At 43.0% G+C, this 14,655-nt stretch overlaps 1 long non-coding RNA gene across 1 annotated transcript in view; it reads right to left on the bottom strand.

The window, feature by feature from the left end:
* Window positions 1–1,178: 1,178 nt before the first annotated feature.
* LOC132814224 (uncharacterized) overlaps window positions 1,179–14,655 on the bottom strand; it is a 65,170-nt gene continuing 51,693 nt past the window's right edge. Inside the window, exon 4 of the long non-coding RNA XR_009644341.1 lies at window positions 1,179–1,587. This is a non-coding gene — a long non-coding RNA (uncharacterized LOC132814224). The remainder of the gene's footprint in view (window positions 1,588–14,655) is intronic.

Below are 14,655 nucleotides of genomic sequence, written 5' to 3'. Positions count from 1 at the left end.
TTGGTGGTCATCGCGGATTTATTATGCTCTTCTCATTATTCAATATTTTTATTATCCTTTCCTGGCTATCGTTGGTGTTCCTGGTAAGTGTCACTGTCCAGATTTGTTTTTCTATAAACCGGTTATGACTGTATTACTGTTCCTTCATATAGTCTACACTTCTTGTCACTATTACTGTTCCTGTTGAAACTCTCAATCCAGATATTCACTCTACAGACCACTACTAACTACATGAAGGAATGTGTTCAATTACTGTCTCCTTCTCTGCTCTGGCAGTGTTACTCATGGGTCTCTATGTTGACCTACTCAGTTTCAGCAGAGAACTACAATGTATTGTATCATTGCCTTTGTTATTTAAATATTAACAGCATGGAGGTCACTCTCTACTGTTCTGGTTACAAACTCCACTTCCATCCCATCCCTGGCTAATAACTGTGGCTGCAGCAAACAAGTCACAACTGTGGGAGATCCTTTTGACCATGAGCTGATTCCTGACACCATACCCTGACCATTTCTAACTTGAAAAACTCACCACCCCAGAATATATCTCACTAGTGTATTCCATCTGCTGTTTGAACCTTGAGCTATGAAATACCGTCTTAATGAAGTTAATAATCTGCTGCTGACGCTCCCGGCTTCAAACCTGTTGAAGCAAATCTGATTCGAACTCACACCAAACTCCCATCCATCTGTCATTCATGTGCACGCCGATGTATATTGCTATTGTGTCTGGCGATGACTTTATTTTAACATTCTCAAACACTTCATCTCATCTGTCCATGAAACTTCTCTCGTTCTCTTTCTGTTGATTAACAAAAAGCCTGCCAGTAGTTCGTATTTAAAATAATTTCTTCCATGTGCGTTCCTTCTCAAACAATGAGTTTCACATTCAACCACGCCAATCGCACACACACACACACACGCACTGTCCCTCAGTTTCTGATGAACACATACAAGCAGCAAACCTTCCCATTGTAGGCAGTAATCTGTTGCGAGTATAGTTAGCATATGATCGTAAAGTTTGCAATACTCTCCATGCTGTGCAGATAGTGCAGTTTACTGAGCAACACACTAGCATGGTCTGCACAGCCCTCCATACGGGGCTGTCATCTTGTCCCAGTTTATGTTGCTTGTGGTGTTCTGTGAAGCAGATTCAGAATTTGTTGTAACAAACTATTTCCGCTGATCTGACAATGCCTTTATTCAATGTTCTCATTCTTGTAATTTTGCTTTCGAAGATCTCACTGCTCGAGTTAGTCCCACGGCCATGTCTTTTTCCCCATATTTTCACAACATCTTTTCAATTAATTAACTGTCTGTTTCTGTCTTTAATGTGAGTCTCTCTGTCCCTCTGTATCTTTCCCTGGCCTCGGGTTTTGGCTCTGTAGTATATCGATTGCTGGCATTGTGTCGCTCAGAAACAGTGAAATGGTGTGTGTCAGGCTGTTGTTCACTTCCCAGTGTGTTCCATGTGATGGTCCATGGACAGGTGTGTTTCCGAAGTTATGAGACACATCCTTGTAACTTGGTCTGTGCCTGTGTTTGTCCCTCTCAGGTGATCTTGCTGTCAGTAACACGAGGAAGCCCCTTGAATAAAGGAACAGTCATTTAAATTATGTAGCAATGCTGTCACTTTTTTTTAAAGAAAAGGTTATTTTTTCCTTTTTTTAGTAAGAGGTCTTAAAGGCCAAAGTAGTAACAATGGCCAGCTGGCACAGACCAGGCTTTATAGTTTTATTTTCCTTGCAGTTGTAACAGTTACCAGGTGCTTGGGTCCCAGAAGGGTTGGAAGTTTTAATAAATTATCCCTAGCTGCTATTCTCTCTGAAACCTCACTTGATACTGTTTCCTCCTGGACTGGAGAACTGTATGCAAGAAATAGTTTTCTTTTCCTTGCAGATGTAACAGTTACCAGGTGCTTGGGTACCAGAAGGGTTGGAAGTTTTCATAAATTATCCCTAGCTGCTATTCTCTCTGAAACCTCACTTGATGCTGTTTCCTCCTGGACTGGAGAACTGTATGCTCATAACTGTATGCTCATAGGGTGTGTTAAGGTGATGTTAGTATATTAGAACAGTTCATTTGTAGCAGGGTCTGTGTCCATCATTCAGTTAAGGTTTCCAATTGCTAAGTTATTCTAAATTCCTCTTCATTTTGTATGGATTTTCATTAAAGTGTTTAAATATAGTGTGTTTTGCATAATGGTGAGTGGTTTGATGAGCGGAATCACATCTGGGACATCCAATTCCCATCTATTTTGTTATGAAGGAAAAGTTGGCATCCAAGCTACCTTCTTAAAATAGTTTGAGACAGTCTGGTTGGTCTATAGCTTGTCTGGTTCTAAATCGGTAATTGGGTTTAGAATACAATCCCTACAGCGTGCAAACAGGTTATTTGACCCAACACATCTACACCCGACCCTCCGAGGAGTAACCTACCCAGGCCCATTCCTCTACCCTATTATGACACATTTACTTCGACTAAGGCACCTAACCCACACATCCCTGAAAACTATGAACAACTAAGCATGGCCAATTCACCTGACATGCACATCTTTGGGTTGTAGGGGGAAACCAGAGAATCCCGAATAAGCTCATGCAGACACTGGACAGTACGCACCAGGAGGCTATTGGATTCAAAGGTCGTATATGGTAGCTGTCAGTGTCTTTTGTTCAAGATGTTGAATTCGGTTAGTTTAAACAGTGTTTTGTGTATTAAGATTCTTTCAGTCACTAAGAGTTTTCTGTGTGTGGAAGAAGTAAAGTTTTACAAAAGGTAATGAAGGCCAAGCTTTAGGAATTGACAGACAGGCTGGAGTTGGGGTTGTGTTTGTCTGTGAGAAAATGAGAGATAATTACAGCTATAGCTCAGCAATTACATTTGGAGGATCTGTCATCAGAGTCTTTGGCTCGAATTCAATTTCAAATGAGGCACTGTGAACATGAGAAAGAACTGAAACAGTTTGAATTATGATGAAAAGTAGAAATAAAAGAAAAGGACATTAAGAAGAGAAAGAGAAAAAGAGAAGAAAAGCAGAGAGTTTCAACTTCAAAAGTTAGCAATTAGAGAGGAAAGTGGACATGGAAGGCGGTGATGAAGGTAGACTGTAGGCTGGATGAGGAGGTTAGTGAGGATGAGCAACCCTATAATAGCCAAAGGTCTGATGGGGATCTGTTTAGATACATTCAGGCATTATCTAAATTTGATGAGAAGGACGGGGAAGCCTTTTTAATTTCATTTGAGAAAGTGGCTAAACAAATGCAGTGCCCAGTGACCATGTGGAATTAGTTGATCCAAACAAAGCTGCTGGTATTTGCATCCTATCGGAGGAGGTATCTGGGAGTATGAGGAGATGTAGAAAGCCATCGGAAGTGCATGTGAGCTCGTGCCAGAAGCCAACAGACAGCGTTTCAGGAATCTAAAATAGCGTCCCTGGTTAAACGCACATTGAGTTTGAAAGAATCAAAAAATAATAATTTTGAAAGGTGGGTAAGGGTATTAAAAACTGAGCAAACCAATGACACTCTTAGAGAGATTCTTATTTTGGAGAAGCTCAACAATTCACTTCCTGCAGCCGTGAGAACTCGTGGGGAAGAGCAGAGAGTTACAATGCCAAGGTTAGAAGCTGAAATGGCAGCTGATGATGATTTAGTTCAGAAATCAAAGTTTGGTTTCCATGAGGGATTGAGAAGAATGTGCAAGATCTTCTTAAAACATATCCCTGTGAGAGTAAGGTTTATTGGCATAGGCCAGGAGAAGCCGGGAAAGAGGTTACAGCATTGAGAGGCATAGCAGCATGTAATTCTTTAATGCTGAAATATGAGGAGCTATGTCATTCAGAGGGACTATTGGAGAGATGAGAAGTGCTCCATTCTGTAACGTGTGGTTGAAGCGTCCAGTGGAAACATCAACAGGTTTATTCCACAATGGGGAAGGAGGCCTTGAGCTTGACGTTGGCATTACAACATTTCAGCATTTAAATTGTGAATAACATACCTGAGACAATTTTTTTTATCACTGATCGTGATCCCTTAAAGTTTTTGGAGAGGTTTGGAGAGAATAATACCAGTCTGGTTCGATTGAGCTTATTATTGCTGCCATTCAATGTGAAATTATACAGTTGACAGGGTGAGGAAACCTACATTTTGACGCACTGTGGAGACTTGGATGAAGAAAGACAAAGGCATTCTGTGGCAGGAGTAAAATGACTGAAATCGAATCTAGTTGTGAACATTTGTATGCTCAGAGTCAACGCAATATATATGCATTTCAGTCTGCTAATAGATGAAGGTTAGGAGGTCTAAAATTAATCCATTTTGTATATTGATGGATCATTTTATTGATGGTGGAGTTGTGAGTATACTATCACTGTAAAAAGGTGACTTTCTCTTGGGTTATTTTTTTAAAGAGAGGTTTAAAAGGCAGAGTGCGGAACTGCTGTCTGAAAGCAGGTTAAGTAACTAACTGAGAAAGCCTTTAGGTTTCATTAAAACGTTGGTAACAATGGAAGGGCAGTGGCCAGCTCTCCCAGACCTGGTTTCCTCGTTTTGTTTTTAGCTGCAGCATTAAGAAGCTGCTGGGGATCCCAGAAGAGTTGGAAGTTTCAATACATGATCCCCAGCTGCTTTTCTCTCTGAGATCTCTGTTGATGTTGTTTCCTCCTGGATTGGAAAATTGCTGTAAGTATCTGAATACATTTGAATATATCTTTGTGCCAAGCGGTGTAAACCAAGATGGTATGGTATCTATTGTTTGTGTAAGTGTTCCAACATATAAGCCATCCCAAATTTTTCTTTTCTTTGAGTGTATTTTAACTAAAGTATTTGAATAGGTTATATTTTGCTGAATGTCGAGTGGTTTGACCAGTCACAATATATCTAGAAAGCACGCTTCACATCTATATTCAAAATAAGGAAAGGTTTAGGGCTAAGCGGCCTTCTTAAAATATATTGTGGGGATCTGGTCTGGTCCACAACACTTGTAGCCAAGGGTTTTCAGACTGACTCCTGTTATTAAACATTTAGTGGAGTGGCTGAGGATTGTTTGCTGGAAGTTGTGCTGTAAGCTGCCTCAGACATTCAGGGAGACCTGAGGATTTGGTGACTCAACTCTGGATGGAGCATGGGGACTGTATTTACAGCATCTGAGCCTGCAACATAAACAATACATGAAGCAGAGGCTGCAGAGAGGGGAAGCTCTGAAACTGCGGAGTGAGTGTGTGTGGGGAAAAGGATCTGCTGTAACCTTCCCAGATATTCCAGGAACAACTTCTCAAGCTACACTTAACCCAGGAGCAGATAGTGAGGGGACCCTGACTGAACAAGGAGCTGGGCACAAAGCGGTGTCATCTCCTTCAACACGTCCTGCCGCATCACACCAGGGGGAGGACGGTGCTGTCAGTGGCTGTTAGGGTCACAGTTTCATTCACCTTCTATGATCCACAACTTTCCAGGCAGAACTAGGTGACATATCCGTCATTTCCCAATATCTCTACATCAATGTCACCATTCGGTGATGGAGGATGTATATGGTGGATGAGGTAAATACATTGTTTTCCCACAGCAGGGAGCTGCTGGGTGTATCCAGTGGTATAGTGGGATTCCCGATGGCGTACATGGCATCTGCAGAGTACCCATGTCAATGGGGAGAGTTAGAGGAACTGAAGGAGCTCTCTCTCTCTCTATTAATGTTACAGTGTACCCATGCACAGTACATCATGTTGGTGAATACTCACTGTCCTGGCAGCAGTCACGGCCTCCTCATTCAGAGGCAGTCAGCCATTCCCATCGTCATCGGGTCTCCACGTAGAAAGAAATGAATATATCTTGGATAAAGGCCGTCCCCTTGATGCACGTTTCAAAACACCATCCCCACCACCAATCAACCATATTAAAGGATTCCATGTGTACGGAGAGCAAGAGGGACACTTGGAGTGTCAAGGAGCAGATGATCAGGGATGGAGCAAACCCTCCCATGTCTGAACGGGTCTGAGTGAACCCCCCAGTACACAGTATCATTAAGTCCTGTAATCACTCTCCATTTCAGTAACATATTGCTTTCCATTATTCCTGTAAATGAAATGACAGGTTATATCATGTTAAATTCCACCTGCCAAACTATTATCTATTGCCTTTACCTCTCTGAATCTATTTGCAGACTCCCCACCTTCTCTTGGTAATTTAATCTCTTGCTTACCACAGCGACATCACTAAACTCAGCATCTGTATATCTGTTCCATCCTCCTGATCATTAATATAGACTGTAAATAGTTGAGAACCAAGTACTGGTTACTCTGTGATCCTACTGGTTACGTTTTGTCTAATTGATTGAGACTGATTTATCCTGAGTCCCTGCTTCCTGTATGATACCCAGTATTCCCCCATTCCTGTCCAACACAGTCGAAGGGTTGAAAAAGAACAAGGAGCATCTGTGAGGAATCCAACCCCTCGGTGAGGCTGATGTCAACACGGCCTCTGTTCCACTTTCCTGCCATCTCTCCATCCTAAAACTGGTTGGAGTTCCTGTGTTACAGACTTGAGGAGGCTGAATGGACTGATCCTATTGTTGTTTAACAGAATACTGGTGCAGCATGGCCTACTCGGGGTCCAGTGTTATAGGCTCGAGGGGCTGATTGGCCTCCTTCTGTAAATGTATGTCAGGCTCCAGGGACTGAATGGTCTCATCCTGTTTTGGTGTAACAGGGTCGAAGTCCTGAATATCCTCCTGTTATTCCTTGTAACAGGCTGGAGAACGGAATGGATTCCTCTACTATCTGTGTAATTCACTTCAATTGTTAACTCCTTCTGTCACCTATGTTCAAATAAGATCTTTTTTTTTTGTAAACTCCAATGACTACTGGGTCAACCTGATCATCTTTTCGTTATAATCTAGCACCTTCATTGCAGGAATCAGTTGAGGGAACCATCTCTGAACTACTTCCAATATAACAACATCCTTTCTTCATAGAAGAGGCTAAATCTGTACACACTACTCCAGATGTGATCTCCCTGTACAGCAGCAGCAACACTTTACCAGCCTGCTGTAATGTTCCCACCCAGGTTAGAGCAGTCTCAGCTCTCTGGGAGAATACAGAGCATTGTTGGAAGATCATTGTCCTTCTCTACTCCATCAGCATAACGGGAGATCTGGAGAAATGAAAGTTTGCGAAGATCAGAAATGATGTGGCGAGATGATTCCTACCATTAATCTCCCCAGAGCCCACATCGCTCAGATTCCACAGAATCTAGTAAAGTGGAGCGGAAAAACAGCAAGGAGGAGCAAACATTGATGGGAGTTATATATGTTAATGATATAGAAGATGGTATCAGCAATAACATTAGCAAATTTGCTGATGATACAAAGCTGGGTGGCAGGGTGAAATGTGATGAGGATGTTAGGAGATTACAGGGTGACCTGGACAAGTTAGGTGAGTAGGCAGATGCATGGCAGATGCAATTTAATGTGGATAAATGTATAGTTATCCACTTTGGTGGCAAGAACAGGAAGGCAGATGACTACCTCAATGGATTAATTTAGGTAAAGGGGCAGCACAGAGATATCTGGGTGTTCTTGTACACCAGTCCATGAAGGCAAGCATGCAGGTACAACAGGTAGTGAAGAAGGCTAATAGCATGCTGGCCTTCATAACAAGAGGAATTGAGTATAGAAGCAAAGAGGTGCTTCTGCAGCTGTACAGGGCCCTGGTGAGACCACACCTGGAGTACTGTGTGCAGTTCTGGTCCCCAAATTTGAGGAAAGACATTCTGGCTATTGAGGGAATGCAGCGTTGGTTCACGAGGTCAATTCCTGGAATGGCGGGATTACCTTACACTGAAAGCCTGAAGCGACTGGGCTTGTATACCCTTGAGTTTAGAAGACTGAGAGGGGATATGATTGAGACGTATAAGATTATGAAAGGATTGGACACTCTGGCAGCAGGAAACATGTTTCCGCTGATGGGTGAGTGCCGAACCAGAGGACACAGCTTAAAAATACGGGGTAGACCATTTAGGACAGAGATGAGGAGAAACGTCTTCACCCAGAGAGTGGTGTCTGTGTGGAATGCTCTGCCCCAGAGGACAGTGGAGGCCCAGTCTCTGGATTCATTTAAGAAAGAGTTGGATAGAGCTCTCAAAGATAGTGGAATCAAGGGTTATGGAGATAAGGCAGGGAGCGGATACTGATTAAGGATGATCAGCCATGATCATATTGAATGGTGGTGCAGTCTCGAAGGGCTGAATGGCCTACTCCTGCACCTATTGTCTATTGTCTATTGTCTATTATGAAAGTGAAAGCTGCAATACAAATATTGGACATGTTATAAAACAGGAAATGAGATATGCACATTTGTGGGTACTGCAGTAATGATATATGTTTAAATTATGTCTAAACTGTGTTAACCCAATTGAATGCTAATGCTGGGAAAAATGGATTTCATGACCACGTGTGAGATGGTTTACATGAACATTATGTTGATCATTGAGCTCGAGATCAGGTTATTTAGGAATTGGTGTTGAGTGATCAGAAGAGCTAATTGAAAATTTTGCGGGAAAGGACATTTGGGAACAGTGACCACAATGTATTGGTTTTCTTTTATGCTGTTTGAGTACACGACAGTTTTTGTTGTATTTGAAGTAACCGTTACAAATCTGAGTCATGCAAGCCATCAAGGTGTGAGGAGAAAGTCGGGACTACAGATGCTGGAGATCAGAGGCGAAGAGTGTGGTGATGGAAAAGCACAGTCAGGCAGCATACTAAGAGCAGATAAATCGATGTTTCGGGCATAAGCCCTTCATCAGGAATGAAGCTTATGGGCCAAGGGGGCTGAGACATAAATGGGAAGGGGGTGTGACAGGGGGGAGGTAGCTGGGATTGCGATAGGTAGATGAAGGTGGGGTTGAAAGTGAAAGATGATAAAGGGAGACAAAACGCCTCATCTACTGCATCCATTAAACCCAATGTGGTCTTCTCTACATTGGCGAGGCAGGAGGTCAACTTGTGGATCATTTCAGAGAACATCTCTGGGACAGCCACATTGAACAACTCCATCGCCTTGTGGCTGAGCACTTTAACTCCCCTTCCCACTCTGCCAAGGACATGAGGGTCCTGGGCCTGCTCCATCGCCAAATCCGAGCCACCAGAAGCCAGGAGGAAGAAACCCTCCTCTTCTGCCTTGGGACCATCCAACTACAGGGGATCATAGTGGATTTCCCCATTTCCCCTAATCCCACCTATCCCACTCCAACCTTCCAAGTCAGCACCGCCCTTTTGAATGGTCTGATGTATCCACCTTCCTTCCTATCAATCTGGTCCACCCTCCTCTCCGACTATCACTTTCAACCCCACCCTCGTCTACCTATTAGATGAAAGGAGGCAGCTTAGAAAAATGCCAAGTGTTGTAGTAAGCCAGTGGATTCAGAGAAATGTAGGACCCAGCAAAGGATGACCAAGAAACTGAGAAGAAAATCAAAAAGAGAAAAAGCGTGCAAATGAAAGAAAACATAAAAACTGCTAAAAAGCATCTATCAATGTATGAAAAAAAATAAGGTCAAATGTGGTGCAGTTGGTGTACGTTCACGATAATTTATTGCAGAGAACAGAGAAATTGCAGGGAAAGCAAACAGTTTCTTTGGTGTCTACCTTCATGGAAGAATGTCCGCAAATTCTTCCAGAAATACCAAGTGACCATATGACTTGTGTAAGTAAAATCTGAGATCTTCTTATCAGTGTTGGGATCATCTTTGAAAAGAAAGCTGGATTGAGTATTTATAAATCTGACAGACTAGATGTACTTCATACATGTATTTCAGAGGAAGCAGCAATACACACGTTGATTGCATTGCGGACTGAACATTTTAATTAGAATCTGACCATAGGGGAGGTGCCAGAGAACTGGAGAACTGCTAATACGATTCCACTTCACAGTAAGGATGGGAGAGGTAGACCAGGGAACTATAGACGAGCGAGTATTAGATCACTATTAAGGAAACTACTGGAGAAAAAAGGGAAGGAAAAAATCGAACTCCAATCAGAGTCGCAAGGTTTGATCAGGGATAATCATCATGACTTTATCAGAAGGAAGTCACATCTAATGGGTTTGATTGAATTAGTTTGAGGAGGTCGATTGTTTAGTTTTGTAGGAAGGTCTTTGACAAATTTCCACCTGGGACACTGAGAAATAAAGTAAAATCTCACAATATGAAGCAAAACTTGACGAGTTACAACGAAAACTGTCTTAGTGGCAGGAGACAGAGGGTGGTGGGAGAAGGCTGTTTGTGTGACTGGAGACCAGTGTCCCCTGGCGTACCAAGTAAGTGTATGTTTGACATAATGAATGGCTGAGTGGTTAGCAGTGAGGAGGAAGGCCTTAAGTTACAGGAAGATGCAAATGGAATTGTGAGATGGGCAGATCAATGGCAGATTGAATGTAACCCTGATAAATATGAGGTGATGCACTTTGGGAGAAGGAAACAGGCAGGGGAGGACTCAATGAATAGCAGCACACTGGGAACCTCAGAGTGTGCTTCTCCACACATCCCAGAATGTGGCTGGACAGGGTAATGGAGTAGTTAAGAATTGGACCTTGGGTGTTGTGTTTCCTAATCAGGGTGTAGATTATAAGAGCAATACAGGACTTTGGTTCGGCCAAAATGGAATACTGTATGTAGTTCTGGGAGTCACATTCCAGGAAGGATGTGATTGTACTGGAGAGGGTGCAGAGGTGATTAACCAGGATGTTCCCTGGGATGGAGCATATCAGCTATGGAGAGAGGCTGGATAAGCTCGGGTTGTTTACTTTGGAGCAGAGAAAGCTGAGGGGTCCATGATTCAGAAGGATAAGATTATGAGCGACACGGACAGGGTGGATAGACAGCAGCTGTTCCTTTTAGTCAGTGTGTCGAGAACAAAGGAGCACACTTTTAAAGTGAAGCGTTTGAGTTTCAGAGACGATTTAAACATTTTTTTCAGCTCGAGGACGCTGTGTTCTGGGATTACTTCCTGAGAGGGGAATTATCACAGATAACCTCACAATCATTAAAACGTACTTGGACGAGCACTTGGAAGTGTCATATCATTCCCGGCTAAGGGCCTGCTGTAGGAAAGTGGGACTAATAAAGATCGTGCTGTACTTGTGTTGGCACAGAGTCTATGCTCCTGTGAGTGTATGGTGTGGAAGTTATTGAGCAGTTTAAGGTGAGAAAAGATGAGTTTCTGAAGAGTATATTCACAAGGGTTATAAGAGTGAACTGTAATAACTTGATAAATCATGTCAATGTGAAAAATATGGGTAACATGTACAGTTTCCTTACAGTTTTAAACCATAGAGTGGAGAATGGGGAGCAGGGAAATGGCAGAACTATGAAGCCACTACTTCAGTTCTGACTTCACAGAACTTTCTAACAATACAAGGAAAACCAAGTCTGGTGTGGGAAAATGATAGAGTACATGGAACATAGAACATAGTCAGCAAATAGTTTAGGAGAAATTATTGGGGTTGAAAGTAATGGTCATAGACAACACTAACATAGATTTATGAAATGGGAATTATGTTTGAGATACAGAATGGGAGACAAATGAAAGAGAAGCAATATATGTTAAACATTTTGATTTTTAGATAAATTTTGGTACAGCTCCAAGCCCAGTTTGCATATTCAAATCTGAGTGGATTGGGGCTAACGTATGGACATGTTTCTGGAATGGGACAGCTGGCAGGAAACAATGAATAGAAATAACCAGACTCGTCAAGCAACAGCCTGACATTGTCTGTAAGGTATGATTCTGTAAGGTATAAGTCCTTCCACATCTAGTCAAGAAACGTTGGGGTCAATTACACAATTCACTGGAGGAAGAGATTCCACAAATAACCCCTTCCTCCATGATGTAAGAGCCCAGCACTTTAGTGTATAAGATAAGACTGATTCATTCGTAACAATCCTCAGTCAGAAATACTAAGTGGATGATCCATTTCAGACTATGTCCCATACTCCCCATCACCTTCCCCAGACATCTCCTGTCTCATCAGCAGGATGGATACAGCAGAAGTGGCGGCACATTGGGATACAGTTGGAATGGAATTGCTCTTGGAGTCCTCAACAATGACTCCGTATCCCATGAAGTCTCATGGCATTAGTTTACACATGGGAAAGGAAACCTCCTGCTGCTTACCATGTACCAGCCTCTTTCAACTGATGAGTCAGTACTCCTCCATGCTGAACAACACTTGGAGGAAGCACTCAGGGTCGCAGGGATGCAAGATGTACTCTGGGTGGAGGATTTCAATATCCACCTCCAAGAGTATCTCAGCGACAGCATTACTGATCGCGCTGGCCTGGTACTAAAGGATATAACTGTGAGAGTGGCAAGTGGTGAAGGAACCATCAAGAGGAAAATACATACTGATCAGATCTAAGTTCTGCAGTCCTTCCACACCTTGTCGAGAAACGTTGGGGACAATTAAACAATTCACTAAAGGAAGAGATTCCACAAATAACGCCTTCCTCCATGATGGAAGAGCCCAGCACTTCAGTGTATAAGATAAGGCTGATGCATTCGCAACAATCTTCAGTCAGAAGTGCTGAGTGGATGACCCATTTCAGCCTCCTTCAGTGGTCCTCAGCAATTCAGTTACCAGTCATCAACTAATTCGATTCAGTCCACGCGATATCCAGAAACGGGTGGAGATACTGGATACTACAAAGGGTACATACCCTGACAACATTCTGGCAATAGTACTGAAAACTTGTGCTCCATAACTTGCTACTCCCCTAGCCAAACTGTTTCAATACAGTCACAACAATGGCTTTCCCAGATTACATGAAAATTACCCCAAGGATCTCCTGCACATAAAAAGTAGAACAAATCTATTCGGGCCAATTACCACCCCATCAGTCTACTCTTGATCATCAGTAAAGTAGTGGAAGGTGTCAGTGCTTTTAAGCAGCACTTGTTCTGCAATACCATGGTCAATGACGCCCAGTTAGGGCTCCCCCCCCCCCCCCCCCAACGGTCACTCAGCTCCTGATCTCATTACCTTAGATCAAACATGGACAAGAGAGCTGAATTCCAGAGATGGTTTGAGAGTGACAGCCCTTTAAATCAAGGCAGTCTTCGACCAAGTGTGGTATCAAGGGGCTTTAGCAACACTGGAATCAATGGGTATCAGAGGCAAACTCCCCGCTGGTTAGAATCATACCTGACACGTAGGAAGATGGTCATGGTTGAAAAAGGTCAGTCAACTCAGCTCCATGTCTGTAGGAGTCCCTCGAGCAGTGACCGAAAACATCTTCAGGGCTGCTTCATCAATGACCTTCCCTCCATGTTAAGGTCAGGAGTGGGGATGTTCGCCAATGATTGTACAATGTTCTGCAACATTTGTGGCTCCTCAGATACTGAAGCAGTCCATGTCCAAATGCGACAAGATATGGACAGTATCCAGGCTGACAAGTGGCAAGTAATGTTCAGGCCTCACAAATGCCAGACCATGACCATCACCAATAAAATACAATCTAACCTGCCCCTTGGTATTCAATGGTGTTACTATCAGTGAATCCCCCAGTATCAAAGTCCTGGTGGGTAATCATTGCTCAGAAACTCACTGGACTCGCCACATAAACACAGTAACTACAAGAGCAGGTCAGAAGCTAGGAATACTGCGGCGAGTAACTCACATCCTGACTTCCAAAAGTCTGTCCATTATCTAAGTCAGAAGTGCGATAGAAGACTCCCAATTTGCCTGGATGAGTGCAGCCCCAACAACACTCAAGAATCTTTATACTATCAGGACAAAGCAACCAGTTTGACTGTCCCTTCACCCACAATGCTCCACCATCAACCCTCAGCAGCAGCAGCAGTGCTTCACTATCTACATGCTGCAATGAAATGATTCACCAAAGATCCTCAGAGACCATCTTTCCAACTCACGACCACGTCTATTTAGAAATATTCTAAATATTTTGATGGATCATTTTATTGATGGTGGAGTTGTGAGTATACTATCACTGTAAAAAGGTGATTTTCTCTTGGGTTTTTTTTTGGGATTGTGAGTGGGTGAGGAGGATGTAAAAACGCACCAAGAAGACTAAGACAAGTGGAGTGAATGGGTAAATACGTGACAGATGGAGAACAATGTGGATAGAGGTGACAGTGTGCCCTTTGGTGGAAATGATAAACTGGCATCCTACAATTTGAAAAGGATTGGTTGAAACATGTTGATCTACAAAGGGACTTATGCTCCTTTTTGTTGTTTCCTTCTGCATAAACCTCTGAGGTCCCTGCAGCGCAGTGAGTTCTGTAACCAGATGTCAATACTGGGAATGGCATTGACACGCTGACCAGTGTATATACAACCAGCAAGTGGGAGCTATAACACGGAAAACGATCTGCATCTCCTTGTACACCAATCGCTGAAAGCAATATTGCAGAAACAGAAAGCAGTGAGGAAGATAAATGGTGTGTTGACCTTCATTTCAGGAGGATTTGAGTCGAGGAGTAAGAGTGTCTTACTGAAGCTGTACAGGGCCTTCGTGAGACCCCATCTCGAACATTGTGCAGCATTATGTGCAGTTTTGGTCTCCTCACCTAATAAAGGACAAACCTGACATTGAGGGAGAGCAGTGAAGGATGACCAGGCTGGTCTCTGGGATGACAGGCTTGTTA

This window comes from Hemiscyllium ocellatum, unplaced genomic scaffold (assembly GCF_020745735.1).
Source record: "Hemiscyllium ocellatum isolate sHemOce1 unplaced genomic scaffold, sHemOce1.pat.X.cur. scaffold_754_pat_ctg1, whole genome shotgun sequence".
NCBI classification, from domain to species: Eukaryota; Metazoa; Chordata; class Chondrichthyes; order Orectolobiformes; family Hemiscylliidae; genus Hemiscyllium; species Hemiscyllium ocellatum.
This window is presented reverse-complemented; position numbering and strand designations above follow the sequence as displayed.